At 38.5% G+C, this 18,354-nt stretch overlaps 1 protein-coding gene across 2 annotated transcripts in view; it reads left to right on the forward strand.

The window, feature by feature from the left end:
* Positions 1–18,354, forward strand: part of ADAMTS6 (ADAM metallopeptidase with thrombospondin type 1 motif 6) — a 154,086-nt gene that overhangs the window by 33,201 nt on the left and 102,531 nt on the right. The gene's annotated exons all lie outside the window — the stretch shown is intronic.

The raw sequence follows: 18,354 nt of genomic DNA on the forward strand, positions 1-18,354 counted from the left end.
TGAGCTCAGAGGTGAAAATGATAAGTTTGAATCTCAATGGGTGAGGATAAGGAGAGGACCAACAGGGCTGATGTCTTGGTGGAGGTCTGTTATAGACCACCTAACTAGGATGAAGAGATGGATGAGGTGATCTGTGAGCAGATGACAGAAGTAGCATGATTGCCAGCCCTTGTTCTCATGTGGGACTTAAAATACCCTGATATATGCTGAAAATACAATACTGTACAGAAGTCATCTAGGATGTTTCTAGGGTGTGTGGAATATAACTTCCAGATGCAGCTGTTGAGAGAACCTACCAAAGGAGATGCCACGCTGGATCTGCTGTTTACAGAGAAAAGGCTGGTGGGAGATGTGGAAGCTGGGAGCTGTCTTGAACAGAATGACCGTGAGAGAGTTCTCAATTCTTGGTGAAGTCAGGGGGAAGGCCAGTGAATCTGCTACGTTGGACTTCCAGTGAGAAGACATCACCTGTTCAGGACCCTGGAAGGGAGGATCCCTTGGGATTCAGTCCTAAAAGGTAAAGGGGTCCAAAAAGGCCATACACTTTCAAGTCTTCCTTCTTCAGGAGCACGTTTTGTCACTGTGCAGTAAGATGAACTGCCAGGGAAGAAGTCTGGTGTGAATGAACAGGGAACTTCTTCTGAGTCTCCAGGAGGAAAAAAGTCTTCCTTGTGTAGAAAAAGGGATTGGCAACTTGGGAAGAGTACAAAGAAGTTGTTACGGTATACAGAGAGAAAATGAGAAATGCATAAGCCCATATTGAACTCAAGTCTGGCCACTGGGATTAAAAGAGAACAAAAAACATTTCTAAAGATAAATTAACAATAAGAGGAGAATCTCCATCCACTACTAGATGCAATGGGAAACGTGACCACTGAGAATAAAGAAAAGGCAGAGGTTCTCTTGTATCTGTCTAAGAAATGCTTTATATCTGCCCTCTAACCTGGAAATCTGGGATGGGGAGCAGAATAAACCCCGCACAATTCAGGTGTAAACATCTAGATATCTGTTACTCCACCTGGGCTGCCACAAGTCCATGGGGCTGGATGGGATCTACCACAGGGTGCTGAGAGAGCTCGTGGAGGTGATTGCCAAGCCACTTGCCATCATGCATCAGCATTCCTGGTCAAATGGAAAGGTCTCAGAACATTGGAGTCTTGCCCGTGTGACTCGCATCTACAAAAAGGATTGTAAGGAGGACCTGGGGATTTGTAGGCCTGTTGGACTGACCTTGGTGCCAGTAAAAGCTATTGAGCAGACCATCTTGAGTGAGATCACATGGCATGTGTGGTACAACCAGGGGATCAAGCACAGCCAGCATGAGCTCCTGCTTGACAAACCTGATCTCCTTCCATAATTGTCTGGTGGCTGTGGGAAAGGCTGCTGACATAGTCTGCTAGAATTCAGCAAAGCCTTTGACACCATCTCCCACAGTATGCTCCTGGAGGAGCTGTCAGCCCATGGCTTGGACGGGTACGCTCTTCACTGGATGAAGAACTGCCTGGAGGTCCGGGCCCAGAGAATAGTGGTGAATGGAGTTGAAACCAGCTGGCAACTGGTGAAAATTGATGTTTCCCAGGGATGGGTACTGGGGGTGTCCTGTTTGGAATCCTTGTTGATGACCTGGATGAGGGCATTGAGCGCGCCCTCGTTAGGTTTGCAAATGACACCAAGTTGAGAGGAAGTGTTGATCTCTGTGGGGGTAGGAAGGCCCTACTGAGGGATCTGGTGAGTCATGAAAGCTGGGCTGAGACCAATGGGACGAAGTTCAACAAGACCAAGTGCCAGGTCCTGCACTTCAGTTACAGGAACCCCAGGCAGTGCCGGAGTCTTGGGGCAGAGTGGCTGGAAGACTGTGTAGAGGAAACACCTGGGAGTGTTGGTTGATGCTCAGCTGTAGGTGAACCAGCAGTGTGCCCAGGAGGCCTAGAAGGCCAGTGGCATCCTGGTTTGTGTCAGAAATGGTGTTGGCAGCAGGAGAGGGGAGGTGATCATCTCTCTGTGCTCAGCACTGTTGAGGCTGCACCTTGAGTACTGTGTTCAGTTTTGGAACTCTCTGTACAGGAAAGGTATCAAGGATCTTGAGGTGTGTCCAAAGAAGAGTAACAAAGCTGTTGGTGAGTCTGGAACACAAATCTTACGAGGAATGGCTGAGGGAACTGGGACTATTTAATCTGGGGAAATGGAGGCTCAGCTGAGATTTTACAGCTGTGGACAATTCCCTTCAAGTTGTGACAGTGTGGGGGTTGACCTCTTCTCCTGCATAACTAGTAGTAGAACTAGAGGGAATGGCCTCAAGTTGAACCAGGGGATTTTCAAGTTGGATATTAGAAAAAATTTCTTCTCCAAAAGTGGTCAGGTGCTAGAAAGTGCTGCCCAGGGAGGCAATGGAGTCACTGACCCTGGAGCTGTTGAAGAAACATTTAGATGTTTTCTTGAGAGACATGATTTAGTGGGGAAAGGTAGGTAGGTGGTTGGTTGGGTAGATGATCTTGGAGATCTTTTCCAGCCTTGATGTTTCTGTGATTGTAAGTCAATTTGCACAACTATGACAGAGGTCACATCAGATGGAGTGGTAAAAGTTAAAGCTGTTTAGAGGAAGAAATTATATATTCAAAAGGAACAAGAATTTCAGGAAAACTAATGTTGGACAATAGTTTTCTAGCAACCATATTTTAGTCTTCAGGTACAGTTTTACTTCAGGTACAGTTTTATGCTAAATACTTTCAAGTGCTGAGAACAGAGTATTATTTGTCCATCCTATCCTTAATTGTCTTAGTTTGAATAGCCTTGATTGTTTAGATCTTGTTGCTTGATATCTGTTGGAAACTTGGATACCTTTCTTTCTATAGTAGAGATTGTTATTTTTTTAGAAAAATGTCATATTGCTATTTTTAAGTGATGTAAATGTGGAACAAAAACAGTTAGCCTTGTATTACGATTTTCATAAGGCAGGCAGCTGGGTGCAGCCTAGAGATGGTAAAAGAAACACAATGTAAATAAACTGAATTCAGAGGGAGAATGTTCTGAAGTTTATTACCATTACTGTTGGTCTTAGGGTCTAGTGGAAGGCTTTGACTCAGAGAGAATGTAGTATTTTTTAAATTATTTTTAATAGCCTTTGAAGAATATTTAACTAGTGTAAGCTGTGATGATTATGTTGCTATTCATAGCATCTCAAAAATGTATCAAAATATTAAATGGATGCTATTGGGGAGGCATAAATGGTTGAATGTGCATTCTCAAGAGCATCATTGATGTGTGTGGCAGTGATGCTGCATGCTAATGAAGTTAATAAAATGTTTTTTTTTTCCAAATTATATACAGTTTAATTAATGGTTGAATACTTTTTTAAAGAGGTAGTAACATTTTTAAGCAACTTTGTATATAGTTCAGTGAGTCAAAACGTTTAGTTTGTCATAGTGATAAATATACTAATGTTAAATGCTTTGGGACAGTACTGCATTGATTGCTGTTACTAATATTTCCTGTGCTTTGCCACTCATGCATCTTTTAACTGTATATAGTATATATATTTGTATTTATGTGTGTGTATATGTAGGCATGTATATAGTTAACTGGCTTTAAATTTAAAGTACGGTTTAATTTGATGCAACAAATAGGGAAGATCAGTTTCAGCTATTTATCCACAAATAGAAAAATACTCTGAGTAACTATATTTAACTATGTTTTTATAATCAGGTGTTGCATTAACATAAAGTTCTATAAAAGTGCAAAAAATAGTTCAATAATATAAAAGATGTGTATTCTTTGTCATACTTAATTATCACATACATAATTAGGAAAGTAAGTAAGAAATTAGTAAGAAAGTAAGAAATGTAGCAAAGAGCAAGGAAAATATTAGTGAGTGAGGGAAGCGCTTGGGTGATGTTAAGTAAGGTTGTTCTTTTTACTTGAGTTTCTATCCTTACAGTTTCACTTGAAAATTACACTGGCAGTTGATGAATTTTCAGCACATGTTATAGTAGTGAATCTTCATGGTATCATTTTTTTGTCCAAATTGTTTATCAATTTCTCTCTTTTAATAGTGGAAACAAGCTGAATACCATTAAAAGTACTTTTAGATTGACTCTAAGTACCTGCTTTGTTGCTTTAGAATAATTCCTCAAATGCTCTGTACGTATTTTTGTATGCAAAGCAAGTAATCTTGGCCTAAGACTTGTCCTTAACCAGATGAAAAATGCAAATATTTTCTGTCACCTTTTTGTGTGTCTTTTCTTGCCTACTTTTCATCATGCGGTATGCATGGTAGAAACATTCTTTAATTTGGACCAGAAGCCCTTTCCAGTTTTATGGTTTATAGAAACTTTCAGTCACAGCAATTTCTTCAGGCAGGCACTGAATATACAAAGTGTTTTCAGGTGAAAGTATGTAGTGGTAAACTTGCATTCCTTCATATGGAGGGGAGATATTTTTTTTCAGTATGTAATGGATTAAGATTTAAGTGCTTATTTTGCCGCAGTATGAAATGCTTCTTGGTGAGGCTGTTCAGATTGCCAGAAACTCACTATCTGTTACATTTAGCAGTTTTGTTTCCATAAGTTAGATGTATTTCCTTGTGTGGAATTCAGAAATTACAGTCGCTCTGAGCATTTTAAACATTGGGAATGTATTCTAAAATAGATTTAAATGTCAGATAACAAACACAGTGTACCGAGGGGCTTCATGAGTTATAACGGATTTCAATCCTCATTAGCCTGGTCCAAAAGATCTTTTTGCTGCAGGAGTAATGCGTAATTTTATCTTCATTTGTCTATGACCTCTCTCTGTTTTACTTTTGATTAGGTGGTTCTGTTTAGTTGTCAGGATAAGTAGTATGTGTGTAGCCTTGCATTGTGGTCTATAAATTAAACTCTCATGCTTATGCTGTATCCCTTAAATATTAACTTGGCATTACATACTTATGAAAACAACAAGCATAAAAAGGAATTGCAAGAGTATATCATGTGGAAGGGCAGCAGAGGACAAAATACTTTATTATTCTTGCTCACTGATGGTATTACTGCATTTCGTATATGGGAAGGAGGAGAAGGAAGGCAACAACTTAGTCTTTGTGTTGGAACCAACATTCAAAACTTTTCTTTTTCTTATTGTTTCATACTTTAAAGCAGATTAACAATAAAATAAATCCTATGGACTACTCAGTTCCAGAACATCATTATCACTTTTTAAAACTTTGATTCTTAAGCTTTTTAAGTATCAAGTTTTATTTTTAAAATAGATTTGTTCAGTCTTTCTTTGTTTTTCCTGCCATGCTAATGCTGCAGTTTCAGTACCAAGTAATATGACCTTTAGCAATAGGAAGGAAAATAAGAATGTTACTGATACTTTTTCCAAGCCTGCAAATTTTTTTGTTTTCTTGGTGATCTAAACTTGAGCTATGCCGTCTGTTAAAGGTCACTGTCACTGATCTACTTAAATGTTGCAAATGATGTGTTCAGTGAGTTTTTTTGTTATCCTTGAGATGCAGGTGCCTCTCTCCTCTGCTTTATGTTAGAGATTCTTTTTCCACTCTGATCTCTGGGTGTCTGGTGCACTTGTATGCAGGTATTTTCTGTAACATGGTCTGAAGCAGTGTTTTGTGCTATACTGATACAGATGTGTCCTATTTTTGAAAATACCTTGTCTGTAAGAATAGAATAACCCATTGTTAAACAGTTCCTTTAAATCACAGATTCATAGCAATTAAAATAAGGGTGTACCTTTTCTAAAGAACCTAAAATTAAGAACAAATAATTGGTATCTTATAGGTAGTTCTTATTCCAGAGACATCTGTCACTTCACACTTATCAAACTAACAAACCAGCAGTGTTCATAAAGGCCTCTGGACAGTTTATTTAGTTCCTGTGCTATTTTGTTTTCTTGTGAATTCTTTGGCAGTGAGAACTTATGTTCCAGTTAGAGGTTTTTCTCATTGAAAGCTCTACCATTCTACCCATCATCTTTCAATTGGTAGTCTTATCATCCTCACTTTTGGAAGTGGTTATGTCCCTAGGTTGAATGTAATTAGAAAGCATGTTGTTTATAAAGAGCATTCAGAGGGAAAGCATTTTCATACTAAGGAAGGCAATATACACTTCTCATTGTGAATCTTTTTCATGCAAGTGTGTAATTTTTTAATATTATATATTTAAATTAATGATTTGAGGCTTGTAAATAGCAAGCATATGGTGCAGTTCAGTGGTGCATTTTTTCAGAGATGACCCTTCAGTATTATAGACTTGGAATAAGTGTATCCCGCAGACTGTCTTCTAGTATTACTGTGTCAGCATATATTTTCTTCTACCTTACAAGAATGTACTTGTTTCATGGTATTAAAAGTTTCTATTGTGTAAAACGTTGCAATTTCAATAGATGAAGTATTTAAAATGTAGGATACTAGTTTAAAAACTATTAGTATAAATTAAGGAACAAAAATAAAAAGTCTTATTTTTTTGCCTGATACAAAATGGCGCTCTAGTGTAATATTTTGTGCAGAGGGCTTATAAAAGCACAGCAGAGCTAAGGCCATGACTGTCATGCACTGAAGGCTGGTGCAACTCCTGAACTAAGGAGAAAATTGAATTGACAACTTGACTGTAGTAGTAACGTATATAAAATACTGTTTACAGGATCAGATACTTCATTTGCAGGTGTTCATTTCTTGAATGTTGGGCATGTAAGCTTGAGGTAAATAGGTGAATTGAATATTTCCTACTAAATGATTCAGCTGGGATATTTTTCACTTAAACATTTTAGACGAAAATATTCTAATATAGTATTTTAAAGTACCACGTTCTCTTACAGTTCTGTTTCAGTAATGTAGTTTTATACTGAATTTTATACCCTTAACGTAGAAAGTTCTAAGTTATATTGACCAAGTCACTCTTGTCTAAATCTTCTCCAGCTGTGAAGGCAACGAACTTCAGATTAAAAGATTGTGAATTAATAGCAGCTATTTTGTTCTATTGATTTGCATTTCTCTAGTCACAAAATCAGATTGTTTGGTGTCACAGAGTATATATTTAAGCAGTTTAACAAACTGTATGTAGTGTGGGAACATTGCAATACTGCTGTGGACCTTTAAAACAATCTGCCTTTTTCTAGTTGAATTATTCATAGATTCATAGCTACATTAGGTTGGAAAGGACCTACAAGATCATCTAGTCAAACCATCCTCCTATCACCATCCCTACCCACTGAACTACTAAATCAAATCCCTTAGCACCTCATCTAAACGCTTCTTGAACAGCACTAGGGATGGTGCCTCTAATCTAAATCTTCCCCGGCGCAACTTGTGGCCATTCCCTCTCGCCCTGTCATTATTTATCAGGGAGAAGAGGCCCACCCCCTCCTCACCACAACCCCCCTTCAGGAAGTGGTAGAGGTCTCCTCTGAGCCTCCTTTTTACCAGACTAAACAATCCCAGCTCCCTCAGCCGCTCCTCATAAGACATGTGCTCCAGACCCCTCACCAGTTTTGTTGCCCTTCTCTGAACACGCTCCAGGGCCTCAATGTCCTTCTTGTAGTGAGGGGCCCAAAACTGAACACAGTACTCGAGGTGCGGCTGCACCAGAGCTGAGTACAGGGGGATGATCACCTCCCTGCTCCTGCTGGCTACACTATTTCTAATACAGGCCAGGATGCCGTTGGCCTTCTTGGCCACCTGGGCACACTGCTGGCTCATGTTAAGCCAAGCATCAACCAACACCTCGAGGTCCTTTTCCTCTCTACATTCTTCAAGCCATTCTGCCCCAAGCCTATAGTGTTGTGTGCGGTTATTGTGGCCAAAGTGCAGGACCTGACACTTGGCCTTATTGAACCTCATCCCATTGAGCTCAGCCCATCTATTCAGCCTATCCAGATCCCTCTGAAGGGCCTCCCTACCCTCAGGCAGTTTGACACATCCTCCCAACTTGGTGTCATCTGCAAACTTACTGAGGGTACAATCAATCCCCTCGTCTAGGTCATCAGTAAAGATATTAAACAAGATGGACCCCAATACCGACCCTTGGGAGACACCACTCGTAACGGGACACCAGCTGGACTTAACTCCATTAACCACTACCCTCTGGGCACGACCCTCCAGCCAGTTCTTCACCCAGAGAAGAGTGAACCTGTCCACACCACGGGCTGCCAGTTTCCCCAGGAGAATACTGTTGGAGACCGTGTCAAAGGCCTTGCTGAAGTCCAGGCAGACTACATCAACAGCCTTTCCCTCATCTACCTGTCTGGTCTCCTAGTCATAGAAGGAGATGAGGTTGGACAAGCACGACCTGCCCTTTGTGAACCCATGCTGGCTGGGTCTGATCCCCTGGTTGCCATGCATGTGCCGTGTGACCTCCCTCAAGACCATCTGCTCCATAACTTTCCCTGATACCGAGGTCAGGCTGACAGGCCTGTAGTTCTCCAGGTCTTCCTTATGGCCTTTCTTGTAGATGGGAGTCACATCGGCAAGCCTCCAATCTTGTGGGACCTCTCCAGATAACCAGGAATGCTGATAGATGGCAGAAAGTGGCTCAGCAATCACCTCTGCCAGCTCCCTCAGCACCCTTGGGTGGATCCCATCTGGTCCCATGGACCAGATATATATTTTATAATTAAATAGCGCTTCATCTGTTGTGATCAGCTCTCAGTCAGATAGATATTGTTAATTACTCTTTCTTGTGCATGTTTGTATAGCATGTAAGTACCTTTAGCACCGCAGTTCCAGTCTTTCTGCCTTGGGTAACTCCGTATTGTATGGCTATAACCTTCCCATTAATAAAATATCAGGCTATGTCCTCTTTTTTTTCTATTGCCCTGGATTGTGATAGACTATTTTCTTAGTGCCCTAGGCCAAGCCTCCATTTACTTAGCATACTATCCATTTTGCTATAACCTCTTTCACTTAAACAGTATTAAGAGATTCCCTTGAATATGACTAACTTCTACTTAAAATTAAAAAAAAAAAAAAAAAAATCTCCTCTACTGCTTGCTGAAAGATCTGAAAAAACAAGAGTTTGGAAATAATTGCCGAGAGACAATTGCCTTCTAAGAAAGATTGATTCTAAGATTAATGTAAATCCTACCATTCTTGCTGTGGTTGCTTTGTTGAAAAACCTTTTCCATTCCTGATATCTTTAGGACAGTCATCCAAGTTGTCTGCAAGCCACAAATGATTGTTTGGGATGGATGCTGCGTTGATGTAGAGATGTGTTGCTGGTGCCTTGAATCCATGGAACCATCTCCAGCAATTTTGTGTTGTACTGAGCTTCTCTATATACAGTAAAAACAATACAGCGAAAAATAATTACTACCATCTACTGTGTATCAAAGTGTATTGTCTTGATTTACTATGCTTTGCCATCTTCTTTTCTGCTTCTTCAGAATATCTAGACATCCTGGGTTTTGAAGATGAGAGAAAACAGGGTGGGTGGATGTGTGAGCTTTTCTGTGTGGAGGGAGAAAGACATCATCAGTGCAGATTGGGGAAAGACAATGTTTATCTGTCAATACAAAGACAGAAAAGTCTTTGACTCTACAGATCATCTTATTTTTATGTACATGTGCATTTGGGCAGCGTACCTAGAAGAACTCAATCTATTGCTGGCAAGTAACTTTAAGCAATCTACCAAAATCTCTTTCTTGAGATTGTCACTTCTTTGTCACATGCGTATTTTGTCAGGAATTATTTCAGTTTTATATGGGCAAACTTAGCCTGAGTGAATTTCTGTTTTTTATGTTTCTGATTTTTTTGTTTGTTTGTTTATTATACAGACTCTTGAGTACTGTGAGGCATCATTTTATAGTTGCTCAAAAACAAAAATCTTGGTAGTCTGCTACTCCAAGCACCTATCTATTTTTCTCAAATAGTTACCAAGTAATTTCCTGTTACATGTGGTGAAGTCAGAACTGGACTGCCAGCTCACGATTGCTTCATATTTTCAAACACAGCTTTTTGGAGGAGACTTCAGAAGTAAGATCAGATGTTTCTGAAGATTTGCTTTCCACAAATTAAATCTTTATAAAGAAAATAGACTTTCTAAAATAGCCTTCTTAAAAGCCTTCTTGAATGTTCTTCAGTGTGTTGCTACCTGTATGTATTTGAATGTGTTCTGCTACCAAGATAGAAAAATTTAAGTGAGGCAGAGCTATTTGACTGAAACATGTGATGAAAGAGCTGAAGGACTGGAAAGGGATTGCTATGCCAGTACTGCAGTAGTCATTTGCACAGCTTTTAGGCTCAGCAGGGGTTCCAGTATGGCAGATTCCTATTCTTTTTTCTTTGTTATCTTAGTAGAAAATTAGGTTACAGTTTCCTAGCCAAGCTTTCAAGAATGAAGGTTCTCTACATTAAACTTTAAAATTAATAAATAAATAAAAATTCTTGAGTGTTTCTGCATCCACTGAGCTCAGTGTAAGTTGCTTGGGAATAAGCACATTTTTTAGAACAGAAATGTGGAATGCTTTTTATTTTACAAGTGGCTTATCCTCTGAAGAACTATTGGCAAGAAACTAAGATTGTGATTCTGTCAAATATGCAATAGTTGAAGTTATGAAGTCCAAAAATGAGATTTGGTAAGCAACTGGAGTACGCCAGAGATAGCATGTGGTTATATATAAGCTTTGTATGCAACTAATTGCTCAAATCCTCCCGTTGCTGTGAAAGGCAGACTATCTGCAAGAAAGGACAGTCCATATGAAAGAATTATTTTGTTAAAGCATAGAAAGATTTCAAACATAAATGATGGTAAAGTTGCTACTACTCTTTTCTCCCCCATCCCCATTCCCCCTTTTCTTGCCCTCTTCTATTGCTTGTTCACTTTCAGGTATGGCAGGGTAGGTTTGATGTAACAGATTGGAGCATTTGGTGACAAAAAGTCACCAAATTTTCTGTCTGTCTTCTTATAAGTAATAGCATCTTTTTAAACATCAGAGATATTCTTTTAGAACATATATGATAGGATATATCCTGTTTCTGTTTTAATTAATTTGTACTGAAATATCTTTCGTGTGTTGAGTGTGTTTTTTAAAGAGAATGGAATTTCTGAGAAAAGCAGAACAGAATTAAAGATGAATCTATGCCTTTCAAAAAGAGTGACAGCCTAAGGTCAGTTTCCAGTACCTTTCATTAACTACATTAAAGGTGCACATCATAAACTGTGCAGAGGTATAAAGCAGCATGTATTTGTTCACAAACACCCAGAACTAATAATAAAAGAGAATCTCAAGATGCATACTGTTATTCTGTATTTCTGAGAATAAGAAGCAAGATACACTTACGGGTTATGTAGATGTACTTTTCTTTGATCACTATATGTGTTCCTGAAAGTGTGTTTTTTTGTTTTGTTTTGTTTCTCCTAAAAGGTACATATTTTCTGTTGATTATCAATGAGTTTAACCCAAAGGCCAAGTAAATCAATATATTCAGTAACTGATTCATGTTTTTCTTTTCTAAATGTATTGTGTTCTCCAACACTGTTAAACGCGTATTCCAGAATCTTGTTTAAAGGGGGGAGAGAGAAGGTGTGAAGAGTAAACACTTGCTTTTCCAGATGTAATTTGGTGCATAATTTTGAGCATATTCATGTTTTGCTGTCTAACTGTGAAAGATTTTAGAGAGACAGCATTTTTGGAGAGTTACATCCTCCTTTAGAAACTAAAGCTTTTAAATTACATAGGAACAGAAGCATCTGAAACTTCTCAGAAATATTTTAGGTGTAAGTATTATTAGTCTAGAGGTAGACACTGCCATGTTATGGAAACTGAGTTAACATTTTAAAATAAAAAGGCTTTACATTTTCAGTTGGATAGAAAGCTCTTTGAACTTGCTTTTTCTGTTTCATAGGAAATATGTGATATGTTAGTTGTATTATAATTAATTTGTTGACTCAGTAGGTGGCACTCTTCCCTCTGAGTCACCAAAATGCCTAGGTCATCTGTATTTGAGGTTCACTTATTTTGGAATATACTGTAAAATAGATCCTGTCTACTTCTGCTCATTACAATATCAGCTGTGATAATCTAACAAAGTTTGTGTTCAAGAATTATGCTCTTCCTTCACAGCCTTGGTTTTTAGTGCTGTAAGATAACTTTTTTTTTTACTCTTTAACTGTTATGTTTTAGTCTTAAAATATATAGTTTTTAAGGTGGTAGTATTCAAACAGCCCTTCTATTTTATGTTTCTTATGTTTCTAGATAACATTTGCTGTAGAATTATTAATATAAATAATTGTGCCATACTAGAAATTTCTAGCTGTGCTGCGTTGGAGTTTGACCTGCAAACTGTGCTGCTACCACTCTCTGGATCATTTCTACCTGACATTTGACAGCTGTAAACTATGCTGGAGACTGCAAAAGGTTACAGGTTCTGTTCATCAAATCTTTATTCACAGAATTGAGTCTTATGGCTTCAGTAGAGTTAGCTTCATGTTAAGTGAAAATTCCTTTTGTGAAACTTTAGCATCAGTTAATTTTCGGTGAATCTTATGTGAGACTGAGGTATATAGTTGTGCTGACACTCTGTGCTCATAATATCAAAGCAGGATGTCATGGTATGGCTTACTGCCTGCCTAAGGATCTGATTCTACCACTACAAAGAAATAAAGTAAACAGTAGACCACTTAAGTGTAAGCATATGCACAACCTTTAAATACACAATCCTGGAGCTTATGTTACGGAGAAGTATTTGAAAGTGAAATTTTACTGCCAGAATGACTTGAAGTTACAATGTTCCAATTCTGAGGGTCAGTACTTCTGTTTATGCCATGTCTATGTCCTTGGAAACCATGATAACAAGAGAAATTGGGCTTTGCTTTGTCTTTAATTATTCTTACTACTTACACCAGAGGTACAGAACTTATGTGAGCCACTCATTTGTATACCATGTGCTTCTTGTTTTAGCTTTTTATACAGTGGTTTACCCTAATCTAGCTTTTCCTGGTTTTATGCAGCCTGTAATTGAAAAACAAAATTGCACAATCTTCATACCTTTTCTTATTTCCATCTAATTATGGATTGAAATAAGTACTGAAATCTGTCTTTCATGCAATGCAGCCCATTTTGTTTAATATATATTTATTTTGTGATAGTAATACTCATCTGAAGTGTCACTTTATTTCTTTTTTAGAAGAAAGAAAGAATAAAGAAGCAGGGCATCTTAAGCTTTCCGTAATATTCAGATTACGTTAAAGCAGAAAATAAAGCAAACGTTGAACAAGCATCCTATGATGTTCTTTCAATTATTATATAATCTTTTAAGAGGAGAAGAAAAATATGAGTTCTCCTTTTTCAACTAATCAGTTTAAACAAAGGGAAGTTCTCTTTAGCTTTCCAGACAGAATGCAACTTCAGATTCTTAGTGCATCCCAGTAATGTTCTGTGGCCCTTTGGTTCAGTGATACCTCAACCATCAATATATAGCTGTTTTGCTTAAAAAGTTAGTTTTCAGTGCCATCAGGTTTAATGATCTCTGGTCTGTGATACGGTGATAATCACTAAGCAGTGTATCTTCTCAGAACCAAGGTTGATATTTGTTTTCTGTGGTGATTTTGAAAGCAGAGTCATTGTTTTGTATCCTTTTTGCTTGTGCCCCTTAAATGCAGTACCACTACATCTTTTGCTATTCTCTAAATTTGATCGTATACAAGTTACTTATTTCTAGATTCTATTTTGACTATTTTAGACTTCTAGTTTTTTTCTGCTAGGAAAATAAAAGTTCTCAAATTTCTTAAAGGACTCTCCTTGTGATTTGAAATAAATAATAGTTAATTACCTGCTGTTTTGCCTTACTGGTCCAACAGATAATTCTGAAAGTAGCCCCACAACTTAAGCCCACAAGCGTTTTGAACAGGTTCGAAGAAGAGGACTTGAGAATAAAGTTAAAAGCCTGGAATTGTGCATGATTCAGATTGACAGCTAATTATTTGATTTACATCAAGAAGTTATTTGAAAAGTTTAGATGAAAACTTCTGATCTGTTGTCATCTGAAAGATACCAAAGTGCTGGCAGAGTGCTGTTTTGCTGAGATGTCCGTACATCGCTCCAAAACTACTACGTTCTGTTTATTACCATGCCAACTACAACAGGTACAAACAGCCCACTAGCACTGTTTGGTGGAGCAAGTTCTTAGCTACAAAACACTTTTTTCAACACAATCACTGCCATTAACTATGTATTTCCACCGGTGATGAACAAGAGTCTGCTTGTAAAAATCTGCATGGCCATCCCAACATGTGCCTCTTGCCACTGCTGAAGCACAGCACCCACCACCTCAGTGTGTTCACATCCACTGCTTGGTGTCCATAAATGTCCAAGACACTTGAATTAATGTCAGTGGGTACCATTTTTTCTGCATGGAGAAATTCAGTGACGAACCTTTTCTTCATACGCACTTCGGTGTCAGCTGCTGTTTTGTCAAACTGCCTCTCTGCTGACATCTGTGGCATAGCAACAAAATGTAATGAAATATTGGTGGGAGGATTCGGCTTCTATGGCCATACCACTAACATCTGCTTCTGATCATAGATAATAGTAGAATCATAGAATCACCAAGGTTGGAAAGGACCTCCAAGATCATTCAGTACAACCATCCACCTATTGCCCATGTAAACCATGTCCCTTAGTACAATATCTAAGTGATTTTTTAAGACCTCCAGGGTCCGTGACTCAAACACCTCCCTGCACATTCCGTTATAGCATAATATATCACATTATATGGGATATATCCCCATTTATTCCATTATATCTTAATATTCAGCCCTGACCTCCCATTGAGGTTCAGTTTGGCGCAACTTGAGCCTGTTCTCTCTAGTCCTATCACTGATGTCACGGGCCAACATAATAAAATAAGAGACATTACTTTTGGAAAAAACTCTTACAGTTTTGATAGTCTATCATTCATGTAAGCTAGTCAAGAATGGTGGAATTTAAGAGTTCTTTTAGTTGTGGCTTTAGATTATGCATTAGACTAAATAGCGCCAATCCATAGCCTTAGTCCACAGAGAAGGAAGAGCATTCAAACCATTATTTATTGTTGAGATTGTTTGCAAAAAGATGTTTTTCTTAGGTGGTTTATGAGTATATGTTTTGGTTGGCCTAAAGGATTTTTTTTTTGCACAGTCAGTGACATACATAAAGTAACAGTGGTGCCAGGCAAATCTAAGAGAATGTATGATAGTTCAGACACACGAGCAATTTAAAAGTACTGTGAAGGTAATGTAAGTTAGTTTATTCATGTCTATAACAGATTCAGCCGACTCAGATAACCTTTCATTTTCCACAAGCCCACAGTATTGTATCTGTGATCTTGAGTGGAAGAGATGTTTTAATGCCAGAACTAGAAACAGTTGCTGAGTAGTAAGTTGCTGAAGGAATCACCCTTCATACCTATCTAGTAAGCTGCTGAAGTTGGATCTTTGTTGCATATACTTATATTATTATTTGGTATTTTATAGAGCTGATCACATTCAGCTTCCAAGTGAATGTTTTGCTTCTTATGATCTCTTAAGAAGATGCCTCTTATAATAGCTCCTAGGCTATGTTTTTGTGACTTTCATATTTTCTTCAGACAGACCAATGGCAAATCTCTCCGTAATTACTTTTAGCAGCTTGAGAAGGAGAGCACTAAGTGATTGGATAAATAGGGAAAAAGAAAGTACAGGTGGCTTATTAGCTTATCCATCAGGTTAGCTGTAATGGAAATTATTTGCTTATATTTTAATTCTAAGATATGTAGTTTTGTTTAAAAATTGCAAGTTCGTAAGTTATGCTGACCAAACATTTATTACTCAGATTCTTTACACAGAAATGTCTACTTAGCTCTTATAACTACCTGACAATGTAGAGCGAGAAATATTACACAGTTCTGAACAACGTATTTGGAAATAACTAAAGAACAAGAATCAAATAGTCATAGAATTGCTCACATTGGAAAAGACCATCAAGATCATCAAGTCCAATCTCAGCCTAACCATGCTACCCCAAATTGTAACAACCCCACTAAATCCTACCTGCTCCTGCTGTGGGCTGTGCTTGGAGCAGTGGATGGAAACTCCCTTGGGCCAGCAAAGCTGGAATTAAAGGCATGTCTGTCACTGTGTCAGCTGTTATTATTCATTTGGTTGCTGTTTCAGGCTCAAAATCAGATCTGCTTTGCTTTCTGACAAGAAATTGTTCTCTAAATATTAGCAAAACCTAGGAATTTATTTCAGACGTGTGAAATTCAGTCTCCTAAACCATGAAGTGTTTATAGGGATTTGACTAAGATTGTTTTTGACTCTTCCACTTTAGTCGTATTTTGCCTACACAAGTTAATTACATAGTGGTTAAAATAATGAGTTGCAAGCAATAGCAATAGTAAGAGATGTGATTGGTCTAGAAGATTATGATGTATTGTATTTCTATTTTTGATTATGTCTTGAGTCAATTAAGTGGATTATTTGGCTGTCCAAAAATGTGCCATACTTGTTCCTGAACATTTTGAAAAAGAGGACTCTACGTGTGGTACTAATATCACTTAATGTGTGGCTATTCTTGGCAGCCTCTGCACTGTTGAAAGTGGGATCCCTTCTTGGATTGCTGAAAAGAAATTAGATCCATACCTTTATTTAAGTCAATGATTTTTACTTCAAATTTTGCTGTAGTCTTTCACTAAGAAAAAGTGGGAATATTACTATTTGCAACAAGTTGTGAATTATTAGTATTTACTAAATTGACAATGTTAAGAAAACCATTGACCAGAGGAGGCTAGTTGATGTTGTCTTTCTGGATTTTGGCTAAGCTTTCAATACTGTTTTTCTTTGCTCTTGACTTCCTCAGAGTGGAATGGCTTTAGAGAGATCTTGATGAACAAGAAGGTGAAGCAGTCAATAATGGCGTGAAGTTTAGCAGATGCAAGTGCTAGACTGTGCTCTGGGAATGGAGCAACGCTGGGTGTATCTGTACAATCTGGGGATTAAGAAGCTTGATGGCAGCCACACAGAGAGGGATTTGGGGCTCCGGTTGATGGCAAGTTAAACATGAGGCAGCAGTGTGCCCATGCAGTACCAGCTGTACCATGATGGCACCAGACTCAGTGCTGCCAGTGGGAGAGGGAGGGCGTGTCCCGCTCTGCTCTGCCTTGTGTGGCCTCACCTCCAGTACTGGGTTTGGTTTTAACACCACAATATAAGGAGGACAGAAAGGTACTAGAGAGCGTCTGTGGAAGGCCACTAAGTTTGAGAAGGATCTAGAAGCCTTGGGTGTGCTGAGCACAGAGCAGAGCAGCTGAGGGGAGGCCTGATAGTGGCTGTAGCTCTCCCAGGGAGCGGAGGGCAGCGCTGAGCTCTGCTCTGTGTGACAGCGACAGGGCCCGAGGGAACGGCATGGAGCTGTGCCAGGGGAGGGCAGCTGGGGGTTGGGGACAGGGTCTGCACCAGAGGTTGAGTCCTGGAATAGGCTACACAGGACAATAGTGATAGCACTGAGCTGAGTTCACAAACTGTTTGAACAATGTTTTCAGATGTATGGACTGAATTTGGATAGTCGTTTGTGGTGCCAGGAGTTGGATTCCCATGATCCCTGTAGGTCCTTTTGAAATGGGAATATTCCAATTCTGTTCTATTCTTTGATTCTAAGCTACTCATATGTCTTTCTATGGAAAAGTTAACCCTTTCACTGCCGTAGTACTTGATTGCTTGCCTTCTGCCTATGCCACGTATATTTCTTAATATGATGAAATTTTGACTAGAAAAGTATGGTAATTTGTTCATTGGAATGTTCACATGGTACAAACATAAAATGAAAAACTGCAGTATTTCTAAATGCTAGGCTTTACATGTTTACACTACCTCATTTATATCTTTACAAAAGAACTAAATCATCGCTGGTGATTGTAGCTGCTGTTTCCCACTTGCCAGAGGTCTGGACTGTTGGCTTCCTATACATGGTTTAGTGTAATATTTTTTGCTAACCATGCCTCCTATGTAATTAATTTTGCTAATCTTTCCCAGATTTTTTTTGCATTAGAACAATCTAAGAGGCACTGCCTTGCAAGCTGCTTGTGCTGCTCTTAATAAATGTCCTTTGAGCAAAGCTTTTATCCATCAGTTGCCAGAGTTTTCCTGAATGCTCAACTACAAATATTATTAGCTATGAACTTGAATTAAATAGCAAGAAATATCTGTTCTCTAAACCAGCCTTAGGTAATCACATCCATGTGAATTTTGGAATGGTACCAAGAATGTAATAAAGGTGTGGAATTCAGTTTTGAGGAATAGAATATAGTAAGTTAAATGTTATCTACAGTCTTGTGATACAGCAAATCCTGAGTCTCTCACTAGTCTCGGAATGATTATAAAGTTACAGCTGTCACTTGTGGATGTTTGTTGCTCG

Source organism: Cyrtonyx montezumae, unplaced genomic scaffold, assembly GCF_038088225.1.
Source record: "Cyrtonyx montezumae isolate F1298 unplaced genomic scaffold, pur_monq_1.0 scaffold_25, whole genome shotgun sequence".
Lineage (NCBI taxonomy): Eukaryota > Metazoa > Chordata > Aves > Galliformes > Odontophoridae > Cyrtonyx > Cyrtonyx montezumae.